The sequence below is a fragment of the Pelodiscus sinensis genome, chromosome 1, assembly GCF_052426305.1.
Source record: "Pelodiscus sinensis isolate ZL-2025 chromosome 1, ASM5242630v1, whole genome shotgun sequence".
NCBI classification, from domain to species: domain Eukaryota; kingdom Metazoa; phylum Chordata; order Testudines; family Trionychidae; genus Pelodiscus; species Pelodiscus sinensis.
This window is the reverse complement of record NC_143052.1, coordinates 221,581,502-221,601,506: the sequence shown is the minus strand read 5'-3', so window position 1 is coordinate 221,601,506 and position 20,005 is coordinate 221,581,502. Positions and strand designations below refer to the sequence as shown.

Here is a 20,005-nt window from a genome sequence, read left to right as displayed (position 1 = left end):
TGCAAATCTTTGGTTCTGTGCACAGGGACTATTGAGTGAGGAGTAGTGAGGTAGTATTTTCTGTCTATACAGCAGTAGTGATACGCCTGCTAGAATACTACATCCAGGACTGGCTCCCAAATTTTAAGGATGTTTATTTTTGAAAAAATTGAAAGTATTCAGAAGATAGTTCAAGAAGGATTGAGAACCAGTCCTAGAGAATCTGTCTTAGAGTGAATGACCAATGAAGCTCCATCTACTTACCTTATAAAAGAAACGAAAATGTGATCAACTCACCTCTCAATCTGTGGGTACCCATTTTAGTATTTCTCACAATAGAGAGTTATTTAATTTTGATGGTAAAGATATAACAAGATCTCATGTCTGGAAATGAAGGGCAAATTTTTTCCACGGAAGTTAATTAAGTATTAGTACAATATTTATAGGGATGTGATTGTTTCTCCATCACTTTAAGCCATTAGATCAAGTTTTGATGCTTTATTAAAAGTTATACTTTGTTCAACCAGACATTATAGGCTTCATGCGGGAATCAGTGGGTTGAATTCTGTGGCCTGTGTTATGCAGGTGGCTAGGTTACAATGGTTCCTTCTGGCCTTAACATATGTGATGTTCTCTAATTCAGGGCAGATGTGCATACGTATATATTCTTGAGCTGGAGTTGTGGCTTATTTTGGTAACGGATATTTGAGAATTACAAAGTTGTAAGAACCAGGCAGGGAACACTAGATGACTTACTCTTGGAACCTGGAGTTTATCAAGTGCTGCTCTTGAAGCATCCAATGGCAGATATGTCATTTTTATGTCATGTAGGTGAGAGTTCCCCCTTAGTATATATCTACATGAATAACTACTTTAATGCTTGATGCTATTAATTTATATAGAGAATTTGGAAATACAAACCAAACAAACTATATTTTATTGTTTCCAAAATTACAAAAATGTTTTCTCAGTCTTTATTTATTGTGGAAGTTGTTTGATAATGTTGCAGGCACTTTTAACATAAAGTTTAATTAATGGCATTGCTTTTATGAGAAGAAAAAAATTCCTTGGCCCTCGAGGAGAGGAAAGAGTGAAAAAACCTGAGGATTTTTTAGGTAGAGAGTTTGTTGAATATGAACCTCTGAAAGTTTAAAAGAGATCAGATGAAATACCCTTCACATGTTCTATGATGTCTGAGAGGACAAACTACACTTTATTTCTCATGTTTTCACAGTGGCCATTCAGAAATGTGGATGTTGCTTAGTTTTTACCAATATTTTTGTGATTTTAAGTTGAGTTATTTCCCAGACAATGTTGAATAGGTAGTAATTTCCACACCTGTTTTACCATTAAATATACAGTGGGTGCCATTGAAAAGTACACAGTTGGCATGACATGGTATAAATACCTCACTAAAATATGCATTTTGAATATAGGAAATACCTTCACCACATCAATACCACTGGGATGTCATTTGTTTTAATGGGATCTCTGTTTTGCTTAATCTTTATAAAAATATCATAGGCTCATAGAATACTAGAACTGGAAGGTGCCTCAAGAGATCATCAAGTCCAGTCCCCTGCCCTCATGGCAGGACCAAGCACAATATGCTACAGAATAAACAAGAAGTGCCACAGGAATGACTTGATTTATGTTGCAACCGAGAGCAGATTTTGCTAATCCTATATATGTTGTCAGAAAGGATTGTCCACCTATATCATCTTATTATTCCTGGGTATTGACAGAATCCCATGCCATGTGTATAATATTTGTATAGAGTAGTCTTCAAAAATGATGATTAGTGACCATTTTGTGCCTGTTAGTTCCTCATGAACAGGTTGAACTTTGCATAAAGATGCAAGCTAGTCTCTTCTATGGTCAAAAGAAAAAAACCCAAAAGGTTATACTGATCTAATTCATGCCTAGACTCAGAAACATGCCTGACAAATCCATCTCATGAATGGGCCATGTTTGGCCATGCAGATTCTTAGCTGCTTAGTAGTCACAGTCCATTATGTTTGCTCTAATGTGCACAAACTTCACAGGACAGAGAAGATGTGCACATGCTAAGGAATTTTGTTTGTTTGAAAGCTGGATTCGAACCTCCCATTAAGTCACCAGGACTAGATGGCATTCACTAAGAGTTCTGAAAGAACTCAAATGTTAAATTGCGGAACTATTAACTGTGGTTTGTAACCTATCCTTTAAATCAACTGCTGTACCCAATGACTGGAAGATAGCTAATGTAATGCCAATATTTAAAAAGGGCTCTAGAGGCAATTCCGGCAATTACAGACCAGTAAGTCTAATGTGAGTACCAGGCAAATTATTCTTTAGTATGGTTTCGACTAGAATTGTCAGACACATAGAAGAACATAATTTGTTGAGCAAAAGTCAACATGGATTCTGTAAAGGGAAATCATGTCTTACTAGTCTATTAGAATTCTTTGAAGAGGTCAAGAAACATGTGGACAAGGGGATCCAGTAGATATAGCGTACTTAGATTTCCAGAAAGCCTTTGACAAGGTCCCTCACCAAAGGCTCTTACGTAAATTAAGATGTCATGGAATAAGAGGGAAGATCCTTCCTTGGACTGAGAACTGGTTAAAAGACAGAAAACAAAGGGTAAGAATAAATGGTAACTTTTCAGAATGGAGAGGGATAACTAATGGTGTTCCCCAAAGGTCAGTCCTAGGACCAATTCTATTCAACTTATTCATAAATGATCTGGAGAAAAGGGTAAACAGTGAGGTGGCAAAGTTTGCAGACGATACTAAACTGCTCAAGGTAGCTAAGACCAAAGTAGATTATGAAGAATTTCAAAAAGATCTCACAAAACTAAGTGATTGGGCAACAAAATGGCAAAGAAAATTTAATGTGGATAAATGTAAAGAGCCGGAATGCACATGCGCGCACCGCTGTTAAACGGGGCACGCGGCTAAAATCTACTCGCCCCGGGCGAGTAGATTCTATAGTTTGTTGAGCTCTGCATATAATATGATGGGGATAATTTAGCTACAACTAATCAGGAAAGAGATCTTGGAGTCATTGTGGATAGTTCTCTGAAGATGTCCACGCAGCGTGCAGCAGCAGTAAAAAAAGCAAACAGGTTGTTAGGAATCATTAAAAAAGGGATAGAGAATAAGACAGTGAATATCTTATTGCCCTTATATAAATCCATGGTATGCCCACATCTTGAATATTGCATACATATGTGGTCTCCTCATCTCAAAAAAGATATACTGGCATTAGAAAAGGTTCAGAGAAGAGCAACTAAAAGGATATGGAACAGGTCCCATATGAGGAGAGATTAAAGAGACTAGGACTTTTCAGCTTGGAAAAGAGGAGACTAAGGGGGGATATGATAGAGATATATAAAATCATGAGTGGTGTGGAGAAAGTGAATAAGGAAAAGTTATTTACTTGTTCTCATAATATAAGAACTAGGGGCCACCAAATGAAACTAATGGGCAGCAGGTTTAAAACAAATAAAAGGAAGTTCTTCTTCACACAGCGCATAGTCAGTCTGTGCAACTCCTTGCCTGAGGAAGATGTGAAGGCTAGGACTATAACAAGGTTTAAAAGAGAACTAGATAAATTCATGGAGGTTAAGTCCATTAATGGCTATTAGCCAGTATGGGTAAGGAATGGTATCCCTAGCTTCTGTTTGTCAGAGGGTGGAGATGGATGGCAGGAGAGAGATCGCTTGATCAATACCTGTTCAGTTCACTCCCTCTGGGACACCTGGTGTTGGCCACTGTCGGCAGACAGGGTACTTGGCTGGATGAACCTTTGGTTTGACCCAATATGGCCATTCTTATGTAACTACATTTGACTAAACAATTTTAAAAAATGCGTTGGCATTGTATGATTTAATTAAAAACTATGAATTCCTTGGATAGGGGAAAAATTTCTAGAACCTGATCCATTGTCGTAGCAACTTACCGCTTTTGTGTTTTAAAGCATTAATTCTTTTATCGTTTAGGGCTAACATTGCTAATTTCTCTCCACAATGAGAACTCTCTCTTTTTCCACTTCCTGTGCACCTAGAATCATAGAATCATAGAATAATAGGACGGGAAGGGACCTCAAGAGGTCATCGAGTCCAGCCCCCCGCCCTCAAGGCAGGACCAAGCTCCACCTACACCATCCCTGACAGATGTCTATCTAACCTGTTCTTAAATATCTCCAGAGAGGGAGATTCCACCACCTCCCTTGGCAATTTATTCCAATATTTGACCACCCTGACAGTTAGGAATTTTTTCCTAATGTCCAATCTAAACCTCCCCTGCTGCACTTTAAGCCCATTACTCCTTGTCCTGTCCTCAGAAACCAAGAGGAACAAATTTTCTCCTTCCTCCTTGTGACACCCTTTTAGATATTTGAAAACCGCTATCATGTCCCCCCTTAATCTTCTTTTTTCCAAACTAAACAAGCCCAGTTCATGAAGCCTGGCTTCATAGGTCATGTTCTCTAGACCTTTAATCATTCTTGTCGCTCTTCTCTGTACCCTTTCCAATTTCTCCACATCTTTCTTGAAATGTGGCGCCCAGAACTGGACACAGTACTCCAGCTGAGGCCTAACTAGTGCAGAGTAGAGCGGCAGAATGACTTCACGAGTTTTGACTTCACGAGCTTCCCCAAGAGTACAACACAATATAAAAATACAGATGTGGAAAGACATGAAAATATGTTGGAGCAATGGTTGCTGACATCAGAAGGTTTGCTTGCTTGTTAAAATTAGATTTCAATCATCAGTGTAATAGCTGCAGGAAATTGTATTCTGGAAATTGTACTATGCCTAGAAGTATAACAATGTTTGCTCCACCCTTTGAGTAAATAGGGGGGTGGTCTCTGTATCACCATAGCTAGCTTCCTTAATTGAGGAAGCTTCTGCCCTCTCTGAGAGATTTTCGGGTTTGGCGTAAGAGTCCTTAAACCAAGATGTTTTGTTCATGAACAGTGGGAATTTAGTGGCACTCCAAGGACAAACACACAGCACAAGTTTTCAAATACAGAAAGTGTGTACAGCCAGTCCAGACCTCCTGATAAAAGGTAGCTTTATCATCAGTTCTATTTCATTTCTTGGGCCTAAGTCCAAGAAATCTTTTCCGTTTTCCTGATATAGTGTCAGGGTTCTTGCTTGCTTGCTTTCTTAGTCAGGCAAAGGGCAGTGCCTTTTCCAAAGTCCTTTGATGTCAGCATGATATTGGCATTCTCTTATTCAGTTTCCAACATGTTTTATGATTGCCCAGCATCCATTGTTTCCTAACTATAGTTATTATCTCTGCTTTTGAAGTAATCCTGTCTGGATGTGACAGTCACTTGTCCATGAGGCTTCACCTTAAAATCACCCAGAGAAGCTCTAGCTGGTGCTAAATACAGCTTCTCTTTTAAGTGGTGTTTCTTATGGGAAGCATGAGACATCTATGCTCCTTAGTGGCTTCCATTTAATTTCTGGTGGAATCCTAGGTGTTGTTTTTAACTTACTGCCTTAAGCGGTTTGATACCTGGTTACTTCAAAGACTGTTTTGTGTGACACAGTAGTAACAGATATCAGCTGAGTTTAAATTTATGGGGAGTGAGGACAGGGCTTTGTCAATAAGAGGGCCCTTTCTCTAGAAATAATTTACCTTGTCAGTGTATTATTGCCAGATTTTTCTGACCCTCAGGTCACACTGCCAAGTATTCTTGTTCATTGTTCCTAGGTTGGAGGGCAAAGTGGAACAGGAGGAGTGGTGGAGAGCTTTAAGGGGAAGACTTTAATTTAAATATTGATCTAGCTGTACAGTGTATTCTTAATAAATATGTGTACAAGAGAAGATATTTTTTTAAAGTCTCAACAAATAAACAGCTAATGTTCATTCCACATCTTGTGCTTGCATCTACTCCAGGTGACTGTGCATTACCAGTTCCTGCCATCTTTGGAACAGGGAAAATCTGCATAAAATTTCTGGATTTTATTTTTACTTTATTTTACTGAGGCTTAAGTATTTGTACTCATGGATTGGATGTGTGAATCTAATCAATTTGTCAATTGTTGGAAAATAGGAGACACAGGACCACCCTACTGCTCAGAAAAGACTGGTATAGCAAGCCTAGTATATCCACCTGGGCATGGCAAATATACCACTTGAATGTTAAGGGCCACCTTAACATGGTGGGCCTTAAATTAGTGTAGTAATAACTGTATAGTTTTCAGAAGAGTTTCTGTTGAAATGTACCCAGCATAGTATCATTTAGATTAGAAAATATATACCATGGGTCATCTAATCAGTTCCCTTTCTTCATGGCAGGATAGAGTTAACTATCCCTAAATCATTCTTGGCAGGCTTTAGGTACCCCATGTGATGGTGTTCCTAGCATGTCCCTTGGTAGCTTGTTCTGTTGTCTAACTGTTCTTACAATGTATTTCCTAATATTATAACCTAAATTTTCTTCTCTGTGCTTAGCCCATTATTTCTTGTTCCATCTTTGCTGACTAATGTATCTAATTGGCCCCTGTGGCATATTTGTAGACAGTCGTGTTTCTCCTTAGTCTTTTCTTTATCCAAAACATGCTCTGTTCTCTTAAATTTTCCTCTTCCTTACTGCCTAAAACTTAGTCATGTGTGTTGCTTTCCTTTTACATTTCTCACATTTGCCTGAGCCTCCCTTTTGTTTGCTTGTGTTTTGTCTAAATGGGAATATAGTATTTTTAAGACCTAACTCTATACATTATAATTTGACTCCTAGTATATTGCTAGATAGCATATACTCTTAATCATGCTATTCTGCCAATAATCTTCAAACATATTTCAGGTCCCGGGGGTGTCTGCCATCTGTTACTTCATGCCATTAGATTTTCACCAGATTTGCTATATTCCCCTCAACATACTGTGCTTAAAAAATAACTTCCTTATCTTTCCCTTCATTGATCTCACAGTTTAGACTTAATTACACACTAACGAGAGTATGATCACTATTTCTATTTTTCACTACATCCGATTTTCCATTTTCTTTGCTTATGTATGTGGGGCCTGAATCTCTGGTGAATTGCACAGTCACATCTGTGCAAATCCAGTATAAAGTGGTGTTAAAACACTTCTGAATTGGCTTTTTATACTCGTTCTTGTGCTAGTTTTGCATGGCATGAGTAAATCACTGTACAAAATACAAAGCAATAAGGACTCAAGTATTTAAGAAATACATTTTATGATCATGAGATGATTCTATATTACTTATAGAGGCAATGTTAAGATGTCAGGCCAGATGAAATGTCATAGTGGTTCCTTCTGGCATTAAAATCGATCAGAATCAGTATCTTTTTGCAATACCACTGTAGGGAATATTTTCACAAGCATTTATTTTCTTGTATAAGAACATAAGAATGGCCATACTGGGTCAGACCAAAGGTCCATCGAGTCCAGTATCCTGTCTGCCAACAGCGGCCACTGCCAGATGCTCCAGAGGGAGTGAACAGAACTGGTAATCATCAAATGATCTCTCTCCTGTCATCCATTTCCAGCCTCTGACAAACAGAAGATAGGAACACCATTCCTAGCAATCCCAACTGTATCTAACATTTGGGAAAGGTTGCATGTGGAAATTTCCCCTTGTTCTTCCTCCAGATCTTAAAACAACTACCTGGATCAATATCTAACAGATCATCAGAGCACAATTTTGTAATTGTTTTCTAAACAGCTCTCTGAATACTTTTGTTTGTGTTAGTATGACAACCTAAGAAAAGTTATAAATTATCTTTCCATCTTCTATAATAATCTTCAATTATTTATTCCCTGTAATTGCAAGATGAAAACTAAGCTGATTTAACTCTAGTTTCCATTGCTAATAAACTTGGCCAACAAGTGATATCTGTTTATGTACCATAAGAAATAGACTGCATGGGAATATTACTGGGGAATGTTTGTTTTTTTCCTACAAACACGTTTATATATGCAAATTAGATAAGTGTTAGTTAACTAAAAATATTTGAGTCAAAATCTTGATAATATCAACGGCAACATTAATACCCCATGGGGTTCATAGGACAATTTACCATTCACTTAGAGCTATTTTTTTTTTGTACCTCACAGAATCTGGAAGATAGTACTGCATATATTAACACTTCCAAATGTGAATTGAAGATAAACTTCCCAAACAACATAAGATAACATAATTTTTAAATGAAACCTCAGACTCCAAAGCATAGTTCTGTACTGGGGGTAGATTCTGTGGTATCTGAATCGTAGAATTGATGGTGAGGCTTTTTTCTTGTGAATCCTCATTGCATTTTACCCTAGCTAAACTGTCATAATGAAATCTCAGTGAAGCACTTTAAGAATTTCACCCTTGCATTACTTGATCTTTTCTACCCTATTCTGCTTTTGTTATAGCCCTTAACAGTGAATTGCAAACAGTCTAGAATTAAATATTTTAGAACATTAACCTGTATTATCAGTACAAGAAGGGGTGTCAGTATTAAGTCTAACAGTGCATTCTCTTTCTACGGTGTGTGGGAGGGGAAAGGTTTGCACTGAAATCAATGCTACTGAGGGGGGCACTTGTCTTTTCTGTATGTTACACATCCTCAAATGGCTGATCTGCTGTGACATGGATATCACAAAATTGTTAGTGAAAGCACATATTTGCATTGGCTCCTTCACTGCACTGTGGTTGATAGTGCAATGTAGGTTTATCTCAGTTCAGATTATTGTGCTGAATAAAAAATGTTTTGGCTCCCATAATATTTTTGGAGGAAAGACGCACTACAACAAACTACCAGCAAGGGTCTCTTCTCAAGCTTATTTCCTGATTCCTCAAATCTACTTAAAAGACCTCACACTCCAGCTACAGGTTGCACCTCCATAAACTGGATGGACTCTCTGGTCCAGCAACATCTGTGGTCTGTCAAGACCACAAATGTTCTTGGGCCATAAAGTTCCAATGGCTGTGAGTCAGGAGCCCAGTGGGATTAGCAGCAGCCTGGCAGGGGAACTGGGGAGTCAGAGCCAAAGCCACATGGCAGCCCAGCAGGGGAGCCGGAGCCAGGCTTGGACTGCAACAGTACAGCAAGGGGACCAGGCCATGGCAGCCCAACGGGGAAGAGGGTAACTTGGCAGAGGAGCTGGACTGGGGCTGCATGGCAGCCCGCCAAGCCGGGATCATCAGCAGGCAGTTGACCTGGTCCTGACTAGAGCTGTGTTGAATTTTCATCAAAAAATCTGAACCACTCCAAAAACATGGTGAGTTTCGGGTTTTGTGTGTAATTTTGTTTTGATGGCTTTTGGTGAAGCTTCGGCCAAGACCACCCCCTGCTGTGGTCAAGTTCCCACAAGGCTCAAGTTCCACACTTATCCCATACTGTCTTTTGAAAAAGAGGACCTTTGCCTTTCTATTCATACAAAACACTAACATCTTCAGGAATACCTTGGCTGGTCTGCTCCATTTTTAGCTCGGTTAGGGCATGACCAGGCAGACTTCTTTTCGATGTTATTCAGTCTACTTTGGTCTGTTTGTTTGAACAGTTAGTAGAACTGCTCTCCACGTCTTGAAAATTCAGGATGCTGGTCAGTGTTCCTTGTAAGCTGTGTGCTGATTAGCAGAGTGCCCACAGCCAGTGCACATAACAAAATTTATTCCACACACAGATGGGAAAAATCCGCATCTGGATGCAAAATATTAGAGGACCATTAGCGCTAGTAAAATGTGGGCACAGTACCACTCCCACAATCAATGGATGCAAACGCAAATTGGGCCATAATGAGACAAGGAAGAGGTGGTGCTTTGTTGTTGCACATGAATATTCCCAGCAGCATTTATGCACTGCTATCATCCTTCCTGGCAAGACTGAAAGCACTTTCTGTTTGCAACATAACTCTGATTTGTTTGTGTGTTTAGTATAGATTGCATGTATGGGAGTAAGGACTGGGGTCTTTTTTTCCCTTCCTTTCTTTGTTTCCTGTCTCTTCTGAGTATTCTTTAAGGCAGTGGTTCCCAAACTTTTCGGCATCATGCCTCCTTTTTGATTTTTGAGAAACTCTCACGCCCTCCCACCCCCCACCAAAACTTGTTGAGCAAACAAAAATAGCAGCAAAACTTGGGGGGGGGGAGGAGGACTGGGTCGCCTTGTGCACCCCGCCCCCCTCCCCCTCCCCCGGAATTTCTGCACACCCCCCAGTTTGGGAACCCATGCTTTAAGGAATGCTGCCTCATATTTAGTAAGCCCAGGGCTATGATGAACTATTCTGATGTGGAAGTTTCAGCGGGTAGCCGAGTTAGTCTGTACAGGATAAATTTAAAAAACAACAAATGGTCTGGTAGCACTTTAAAGACTAACAAAACATGTAGATGGTATCATGAGCTTTGGTAGGCACAGCCCCCTTCTTCAGATGAGTGAAGTTTCTCTCTATGACCCTGATCCTGCAAAAGGGATTAGTTTTTGGTGAAAGGGTCAAAGCAGATAATACATTTACAGGATCTTGCTCTCACATGCCGAAGAAGATAATACCATATTTACTTTTGTATTTCAAGTAAATACATAACTTTGCCTGAATAACACCTAGTGTAAGTTGCTTACATCAATTATACGTCAGAAACTGTAACAACCACAACAAAAGGCTAAAGGGGAACTGGCAGTGAAACATGAACTATGGTTTGCTAATTTAGCTGCAATGAACAGGGCACTGCCAGTAGTCCAATTAAATCCCATAATTTAACAAACAGAATGTGCAGTCTTAAAATTAGTTTGTACACATTTAATATTGCTATAATGGACTCTGGTGCAGTACAGAGTAGTAACAACAAAATGTGTCTTCCTCCCCTCCCAATGAAATGTTGCTGTAATCTTATTTTCTCTAGTCCATGTAATACTTCAGTATTCCCTTACCTTTGGCAGGGTAAAGATTAGAACAACTGCAGGTAGCCCTCTTTCTTAAACATCAAAAACTGAACTGTAAACCTGAAATGTTCTAGTAAAGCATGCATGCTCTTATAGTGTTACTAGGGTGTTGCACCCTACTCCCACCCCGCTCACTGTGCTCACCAATCCCTCATCTGTCCACCTCAGTTGGATCGTGGTCTCCCCTGCTACCTGCCACCAGCCCTTCCTGCAGCCAGATGGGGGCTGGACTGCAAGGCCCTGCCCCAGGGACAGGATGCTATGGCCAAATGGGAGATGGGCCCTGACTGGGCAGAGTGTGTGGATGGAGGGAGGGGGCAGGTATGGGCTGGGGGCAAATTATGTGGTGGGGGCTAAGAGCAGGAGCAGGGTGTCTGGCCAGGAGGAGGGGGCAGGAGCAGGCTGGGGGCAGGATGTCTGGCCAGGGGAGGGGATAGGAGCAGGGTGTCTGGCCAGGAGTAGGGGGCAAGAGCTGGCTGGGGGTGCAGCGGAGGAGGAGGTGTGTGAGGTGTTGGTGATGCAGGGGCTGGGCATGAGGAGTTGGGGGGGGGCACTTACTTCTTTTTATGCCATGAGTGCTGCTTCCAAGCATCAGAGGTTTTCCCTGCTGCTCCAGTGGGGAAGCTGCTGCCATTTGCTACCTTGAGTCACTTACTCTGCCTTTCCCCCCTGCCCGACAAGCCTCGGGGCTTTCTCTCCCCCCCCCCCCCCCCCCGGCAGCTAGCTCTGTAATCTTAGGCAGGGAAAAGGGGGTGGAGCACGAGGCTGGAACCCCATGTGGCAGCTCGAGCACCTGGCCCAAAGTGGCGACGGTGGTGATTAGCATCCAGGACCCAGACCAGGAAGTAGAAGCAGGGCCAGAGGTGGCTACCACCACTGCCCCCCTGGCCCTCCTGCAGGGGAGCCAGTGGCCAGTGGGTAGCCTAGGGTGCCCCCCGATGAAGGGCTGGGAGAACCCTGAGCCATGTCCGCCACTTCCCCTTTTGACTCGGGGAGGGGGCGGGGTGATGCAGAATGACGTTATGATGTCGCTCTATCATCCTGCAGGAAATTATTTTTTTATAGAGAGAGATAAAATAGTGAAATATCTAGGAGCATGTACCTTTGCCTTACGGAAACAAATGGTTGCTTTTACTGAGTAACTAAATAAGATACAGTGCTCAGAATTCCATAACTGTTCTATTTTGTTTTGATCTCCCTCCCCCACCTCCCCTTCATGCGACTTTCTTATTCTTCCTTTTTATTCTCCCCTCTGCCTTGGGAATTTCTTTGTTACACTTACCATTGCAGAGTGTGTGGTTAGAACAGCTTTGAAATTGGTGCAATGTAGAATATCGGTTCTTTAGGGATCCTTGCTGGTTGAGATGCTGAGCTGCACCTTCCAGAGCTGCAGTACAGAATTTACAATTAAGTAAGGTGGCCTACGGTGGATTTAAGAAGCCATTGTTATGCCCTTGCCATCTTGGACTGGTCCTTGATGTATCAGAATCTGTCTAAATCAGGAGTGGGGAACCTAAGGCCGGGGGCTAGATGCGGCTCCCGGCTTGCCTGGATCCTGCCCTCAGGGCTCCCGCGGGGGCTGGAACACATAAGATCCTACTAGCTTGGGCCTCTTAAGGCTCTGGTGTGTGAGGCGAATATAGGGATTGTCTTTCTCCTTCTCAGTCACTGGCCACATCAGTAAGGGTGGGTTCCTTTTGTTTTTTGTTTGTTTGTTTGTTTGTGGGGTTTTTTTTTTTTTTTTTTTTTTGCTTTTGTGTCTGGCCCTTCTTTTGGGAACAGTGGAGGAACCGCTTCCCTCCTCCCCCACAATCATCAGTGAGAAATAGCACAACGCAGCTAGTAGAGGAGGGAAGAGGGCTCAGATTGCATCATGCCACTTCCTCTGGCTGGCACCAAGCTCCCTGCTTTTCCTCCTGGGATGTGTTGCTCGGGGGAGGAGGTCGGGTGCAGAGCATGGCTGGGAAGAGGCGAGGCAAGGGCGAGGTCTGGTGTAAACGGGGTGTTGACTCCAGCCTCCCTCATTGGCACAGGGAGGAGTCACGGAGTGGTGGTGATCACATGGCTGGTTCCCCCTTTTACTCTCCGCGTCCTTCTTCACCATTTGCTCCTACCTCAAATATACAGTGGTTCTATAGTTTAGTGGTTACTATGTTTACTTTACATGCAGAATGTCAAACTAGGGTTTGAGCCATAGTAGAACCAAAGTTTGGTACTTTGTTAATAAAAGAATCAGGGGTCATCAAATTAATAGGTAGCAGGTTTAAAACAAACAAGAAGAAGCATTTCTTCACACAACACATAATCAACCTGTGGAACTCCTTGCCAGAGGATGCTGTGAAGACCAAGACTTTAGCAGGATTCAAAAAAGAACTAGATACATTAATGGAGGATAGGTAGGATGCGCAGGAATGGTGTCGCTAGCTTTGGTTTGTGACCACCTGGAAATGAGCAACAGGGAGTGGATAATTACCTGGGCAAGATGGACCTTTGGTCTGACCCAGTATGGCTGTTCTTATGCTCTTATACAAATCATGTTTGCAGCACACACCCTACACTTAGGCCTGCAGAGGATTTCTTGAAAGGCAGCCTTATGGCTGTCTCTTCAGTTTCTTCACAGTAGGAATCCTCCCACGGAGATATCCAGGCTTTTATTGTCCTTTTATATTGCTCCAGACTTTGTATCTATGTAAAGGCTTTGGATCATGAGTGAGGATCTTACCCATAGTCCTAACTTGTGAAAATGGCAACATACTACAAGAGTTTCAAATATTAAGACAAGAGTGTCAAATGCTCAAGTTATATTGATTTTTGGCCTAATTCATACTATTGGATTGAATAAAAAACAAGTGAATGATTTTATTTGCTTATTTTTTGTAATTGCATGTGATGCAATAGCTGTGTGGGAGAAAAAAGCCCAAAACATTTCCTGTATGGATGACATCATTTCTAGAACTGTGGTTTTACATATTTTGAATTTTAATGGAATAAGGATACTTTATCACTCTAATTTCCTGTATGCGTCACCCTCCCCCCTCAAAAAAGAGTTGTGATACAGGTGTTCTTAGGGGGAAGGGGAAACATCATCAGAGTGAGGTAAAGCCACAGTCAGGATAATGAAAACTGTCTTCATTCAATAATTGTAGTTGTCAGCTACGTTTAATAGATAGCAGATTTAAAACAAACAAAAGGAAGTTTTTCTTCATGCAGCGCAGAGTCAACTTGTGGAACTCCTTGCCAGAGGATGTTGTGGAGACTAGGACTTTAACAAGGTTCAAAAAAGAGCTAGATAAATTCATGGAGGTTAGGTCCTTCAATGGCTATTAGTCAAGATGGATAGGAATGGTGTCCTTAGCCTCTGTCTGAAAATGAGTCACAGGAGAGGGATCACATGGTGATTACTTGTTGTGTTCACTCCCTCTGGGGTATCTGGCATTGACCACCATTGGCAGACAGAATACTGAGCTAGATGGACTTTTGGTCTGACCCAGTATGGCCATTTTATGTTCTTACGTTTCCATAACTTGTAAAATAGATGGAATTTGTATGCTTGAAATACAGACTCCCCCTTTGTTTTAATCTCACTTTCCATTTTAAAGAGAGGGACAATGTGGGTGAGGCAGTCTACTTTATATGGTGCCTCTAGCCTCTGTTTGCTAGCAGCTGGGAATGGGGAATAGGAGATGGATCACTAGATGGTTACCTCTTTCTGTTCATTTTCTCCGGGGCACTTGACATTGGCCACTGTCAGAAGACATGACACTTGGTAGATAGATCTTTGGTCTCACCTAGTATCACTGTTCTTATGTTACTATTGGACCAACTTCTCTTGGTGAAAGATGCAAGCTTTTGAGCTACACAGTGCTCTACTTCAAGTACAGAACAATGATAAGACATGCTGGAAACTGCTAAACTATCAGGCTTCATCCTTGGCATAATGCCATCACTTATAGTCCCGTCTGATCCCAACCACAATATAAAGGAATGTTGGGATATAATTAAAACAATCTCCTAGGATGGAAGGGCAGTGCATGATCATGCAATTAAAGACTGTCTGTGAATGCATGTACAAAAGGGAGCAAAATTAAGGTTGAGTTGGCAATCTTGGTAACATTTTTTGGACTTTTTTGGATTTTTGTATTTAATCTCCCAAATGGTCCTTTTGTATTATGAAAAGTGGGAAAGTACTTATGTGAAACTAGTCCGCACCACCAGCTACCATATGCTGTCAAGAGAACGGAAAGCTTTAGACCAGCGGTTCCCAACCTTTTCCAGATGGGGACCCATTTTGACAATTCAGGAAGACTTGGTGACCTAGGGCAATTAAAAAAATGTGTGACTGGCTCCTTAAGAGCCACCTGGGGAGACACCTGGCGACCCTTTTGAAATGTAATGGCAACCTATATTTGGGTCCCGACCCATAGGTTGGGAAATCCTGCTTTAGACCTGTAAGTGCTGTATCACAGACTTCTGAAACTAAAAGATTAATTACAATAGTTGGCAGTAGGATTAGACTGTTGGCTTCTGTGGACCAGTCACTAGAGAAAAATGCATAACTCCAAATAGTGAATTATATATGCATTTTACAAACTCAAGAGCCACATGTGTAGATTTGGCAGCTTCTTAGGGCTTTCTTCCTATTTGTATAACCTCTCACTGGGTTTTTCATTAATGCCTTTTTCTCAACGCCTTTTTCATTAATGAGGGTTGTGTTGGGCACAGAATTATTCCAGGTCAACAGAAGAAATGAGATTTGAACGGTCTCCTGGATCCAAACCCAGTGTACTTTTCCTTCTTAATCCAAAGAGGTAAAGTAGCAATGAAAGAAGTGTGACAAGTCTCCATTTTGAGAATGTAGGGCTGCCAGCTCTGACTGAAGCTATCTCTAGAGATTTTTCTATGCACATTCTGGAAGACTCCAGGCCAGTCCTGGAAGACCCATTTTGTCTGTGTGTCCTTTCTGGAGCACTTTTATGTATTTTGCATGCTGAAGTAAGAACTCAGGGGTGACACGGGGAGCACATGGACAAGAGCCAGGCCAGTAGTCATAGAATCATAGAATCATAGGACTGGAAGGGACCTCAAGAGGTCATCGAGTCCAGCCCCCCTCAAGAGGTCATCGAGTCCAGTCGGTGGGGCAGGAGTCTCTGGACATCTAGGGGAGACTAGCACACATAGCAAGGTTCCAGTCCCTCCTGCACTCACCAGCAGCAATAGGGGAAGCAGAGCAACGTGGCCCCAACTTGCTCTGCTCTCCTAGTGCATTGCTCAGAGTAACGGGGGGGGGGGGGGGGTTGCCCCTGCACTCACCAGCGGGAAGTGGAGAAATGTGGTGGAGAGCAGCACGAGCTGGGGCCACATTGCTCAGTTTCTCCTGGCATTGCCAGTGAGTGCAGCGGGGCTGGACCTCCTCTGTGGCCCAAGGTTCAGAACTAGCATATGTTGAGTGAGCAAGGCAGGGAAGAGGAGAGAGGACAGAGCAAGAGTGGGGAGAAGGGGGAGCAGGGGCAAAGAGAGGCGGGGGCCTTATGCAGAGGAGATTGTCCTTGCCCTTCTTCATGCTGAGAGGGTTGTCAGGTAGTGGGAGGCCCCTTGCCAGTTGCCTATGGGGGCAGTCCATGCAGGGTGCTGATGGAACATTGAGGGAATTTAGCAGCCAGCCCGAGCCATTCTTGCACCCCGGACGCGTGGCCCCGCCCCTGGCGCACAACTCATGAGCGGCCCCGCCCCCGGGCGCGTGGCTCATGCTTGTGCCCCCGGCCCCGGCGCATATGTGGCCCCGCCCCGGGCACACGGCGTATGCGTAGCCCGGCAACACTGCACAGCACCCTTATAATAGGGCGTCCCGGGCTATCGCCCGGTCAGCCCGTAGCTTGGGCCAGCTCTGCAGCCAGCTGCTAGTAAACTCTAAGAAAAACAGGAGTGGGACATGGTGTCTTTTTAGTAGTTTACAATGTGATTAAATCTGATCAGATTTACTGTGGCAACTGCACAGGGCACCTTCCTGACTCCAGGTCTACACACCACCAGATTTCAAGGCTCTGCTGTAAACTATGGAGATGTTACTTGCTACTCTTATCAAAGGGCCAGGAAAATGTTTATAAAGGAAAGTGTTAGGCGATCTAACTAAAGGGATTACTGCTTCTCATCCTGTAGTTAGAGTGTGGGTGTATGTAAAAATCACATTCTGCTTAAATGTTCAGAGGGGTAGGCATGTGGTTTTGGAGACTCTTAATGGAGCCCGTGTGCACAGCGCTTTTGAAAATCAGGTCTCTTTACATTGTCTCAAGCTGGACATTGAAAATCTTAAAGCACTTCTGAAAATGTGACCACAGGTATACATATAGGTATGTGTCTAGTGTGTCCTAATAAATTTCCTTCTGGGCTTTTAACCCAGGGTGGGGTGTGTGGTGGTGTTTTTTTTTAAGGCCTCTTTAATTTATCTTTGTGTAAAGCATTGTTAGAGCCGTCCTTAGACAAAAGGGTGTACAGCACAGCAAAGTATTTTATACAGCATTATTTTTTCCCCCAAAAGACATGAAAGTGAGGCAAACATAGTGTTAAAAGGAATCTCAGTTGCTAAGGCATTACAGGGATAAACCGTAAAACCAGTCAGTCAAATAAGGCTGGGCCAGTATTAACATGCATATTGATTTGTCTGTATCCAGGCCTCCCTTTCCTCCCTCCTCCCCCTCCTGGTCCCCATCTGTGGAGTCGTGAGTCATATCAGGCAAGAACAAAAATGGATGTGGTTGCTACCTGTTTGTGGTTGATTGGTTGTTTTTCCCCTCCAATTGCTGCAGGCTCGGAAGAGAACAGCGGCTTATCAAGCACTTCAATCTGGTTTGCTGAGTGTAACAGCTTAAAAGAAAATGGCTGCCTTGTTTTCCAGAGCTGTCCCACAGATGACCATGCAAGAGAAAATGAGGATCTGAGCATGAGAAATCTCAGAGTAGTTTCCCGGGCCATTTAGCATTTTTAAATACTCTATGAAGGATTCTTTTTCTTCCAGGTAGCTGCATGACTTAGTCCTCTAAGATTTACCACTCAGCACGTTGATTCCAGCTGAGCTTTTTGAAGGCTGGCTTATTCTGAATATAGGTGGAAGGGGAGTAATTCCTGAGATGTTATAAATAATTGTTGAAAACCTCTCTTTCATAAATAGATTGAGACTCTGAATTCTGAATTTTAATCCAAAATGCAAGTTGCATAACAAATGATTTAAACTATTACAGTAATTAAATATTTTTAAAATGTGCCTTATTTCTAAGAAATACCTTTAATCCGTGTTTAACAAACATGCACAATGTGGCATCACATTGTAAGCAGATGTGGTGTGACAAAATATAGAATTGCATTCTAGACAGGAGCATGTCCAGGCCAAGAAGTTTTCAATATTAATGCATAAGTGACCTATAAAGGGCAGCATTCTCAATTCCCGCTGAATAAGCAGCTGAGAAACTCTAAACTGTTCTCAGTATGTTCTCTCATACAGTAACAGGAATACAGAAAGAATATGGTCAGGTTGCACTGTTGTTTTGCAGAGATACCTTATGTCAGAGAATCTCAGAATACTTTAATGAAGCAAAACATCTCCAGGAAGGACATCCTTGATCCAATTTTATTGATGAGGAAATTGACACACAGAGTGGGAATGTGATTTAGACGATGTCACAGAAGAAATTTTAAATCAAAGCCAGCAACTGTTCCTAGAACTCCTGGGTCCTAATCCTTTACTTTGACCACAATACCAACAGTGCTCTCCCATTTTTAAAGTTTTAAGATGACAAAAAAAGGGTAGATTTTGTCTTGAAATTTCTGGACTTCTCCATAGTATTTTCAAAGCCTTTGATTTGGAGTTGTTACTGGCAGTGTCAGTATTGCAACATTGATGTATGCTGGATTCTAAACTAGCTTATTTCCATATTGGTGTAAGGGTGTACTTCTTCCTTCATGTCAGCTTTTCCTCCTCCTCACTACCCTTGAAGTTAGTTGTTTAGTTGTCTTTTTTGGGAGCCTTGTCATTATCTTCAGTCATCATCACAGTGTGTGTAATAGGGATGTTAAGTAGCGATTAATTTACTACTCGAGTAGTCGTTAAGCACTTGTGCCTTCTGCCTTTGAAATGTACAAGAGCCCCAATGGGAAGCTGGCATGCTGCATGGAGCCCAGGGTCAGCTGCCCCCAGGCTGAATGCTGCACTTCCTCTTTGAAATGCACAAAGAGCCTCCACTGGGGACTCTTATACATTTCAAAGCTGGCACGTTGGTCAGCTGGGGATTCCCCACATGAGCCCAGGTTCTATGCAGTGCTGCCGCTTTTAAATACCCCCTGATAGAGATAGCAATGGTGGGGGGAGCGAATATTCAACTAGTCCTTTACATCCCCAGTGTGTAATTTGGATCCGTTGGAAATGGAAGGTAGGGCCCACTATTTTATTTTATAATGGGAAATCTTAGGGAGGGATACTTGGGCCCCCTCTTCTTTGATTGCACATACTGTTGAACTTTACCGCAAGTGGAGCTGTTATGGGAGGCTATGTCTACTCTACGGGGTTTTTCTGGGATACCAGAGGTATCCCGGAAAAACTCCGCTGCGTCCAGGGGATGCATCTGCTCTTCCTCTTCTTTTTTTTGTGGAAGAGCAGATGGGCTCTTTCGGAAGCCCTGTATTCCTCCTCCCATGAGGAAGAAGGGCTCTTCCAAAAGAAGAGGCTTTTCCAATTTGCATACCTTTTTCCGATAGATGTTTGTAGTGTGGACATAGCCAGAGATGTCTACATTAAAATTTCTGTGACTCCATCCATGCTATGGAATACACTAGTGTGTTTATATGGCTGCTTCCCTCACCCAAAGATAAACTGCGCTGCAGTTGCTGCCAATGCCAAACTACTAGATACTTACTCAGGGACTGAGTTTGAAAACTGCTGTCAGTAGATCTCATTGGACCAGTACTAGTGTCAGAATGGAGAAATACTCTGGTGAATCAAACCCTAAATATATTTTGGAGAGCTAATCAAACTCTTTTAAATGGAAAAAAATGAAGGAACACATTTATTTTTTAAATTCATTTAAAGGAATTAAAAATTCATTTTAAGCAAACTGAACAGACAAATTTTAATACTGATTGAAACAAAATATTTTATTT

The 20,005-nt window shown here is 42.2% G+C and overlaps 1 protein-coding gene and 1 long non-coding RNA gene across 5 annotated transcripts in view; one reads left to right on the top strand and one right to left on the bottom strand.

Annotated features, from left to right (window-relative positions):
• Window positions 1-17,755, bottom strand: part of LOC142823808 (uncharacterized) — a 31,682-nt gene extending 13,927 nt beyond the window's left edge. Inside the window, exons 1-2 of the long non-coding RNA XR_012898909.2 lie at window positions 17,618-17,755; window positions 12,141-12,245 (exon numbers count right to left, since the gene is read on the bottom strand). This is a non-coding gene — a long non-coding RNA (uncharacterized LOC142823808). The remainder of the gene's footprint in view (window positions 1-12,140; window positions 12,246-17,617) is intronic.
• Window positions 1-20,005, top strand: part of TBL1X (transducin beta like 1 X-linked) — a 287,997-nt gene that overhangs the window by 97,105 nt on the left and 170,887 nt on the right. The gene's annotated exons all lie outside the window — the stretch shown is intronic.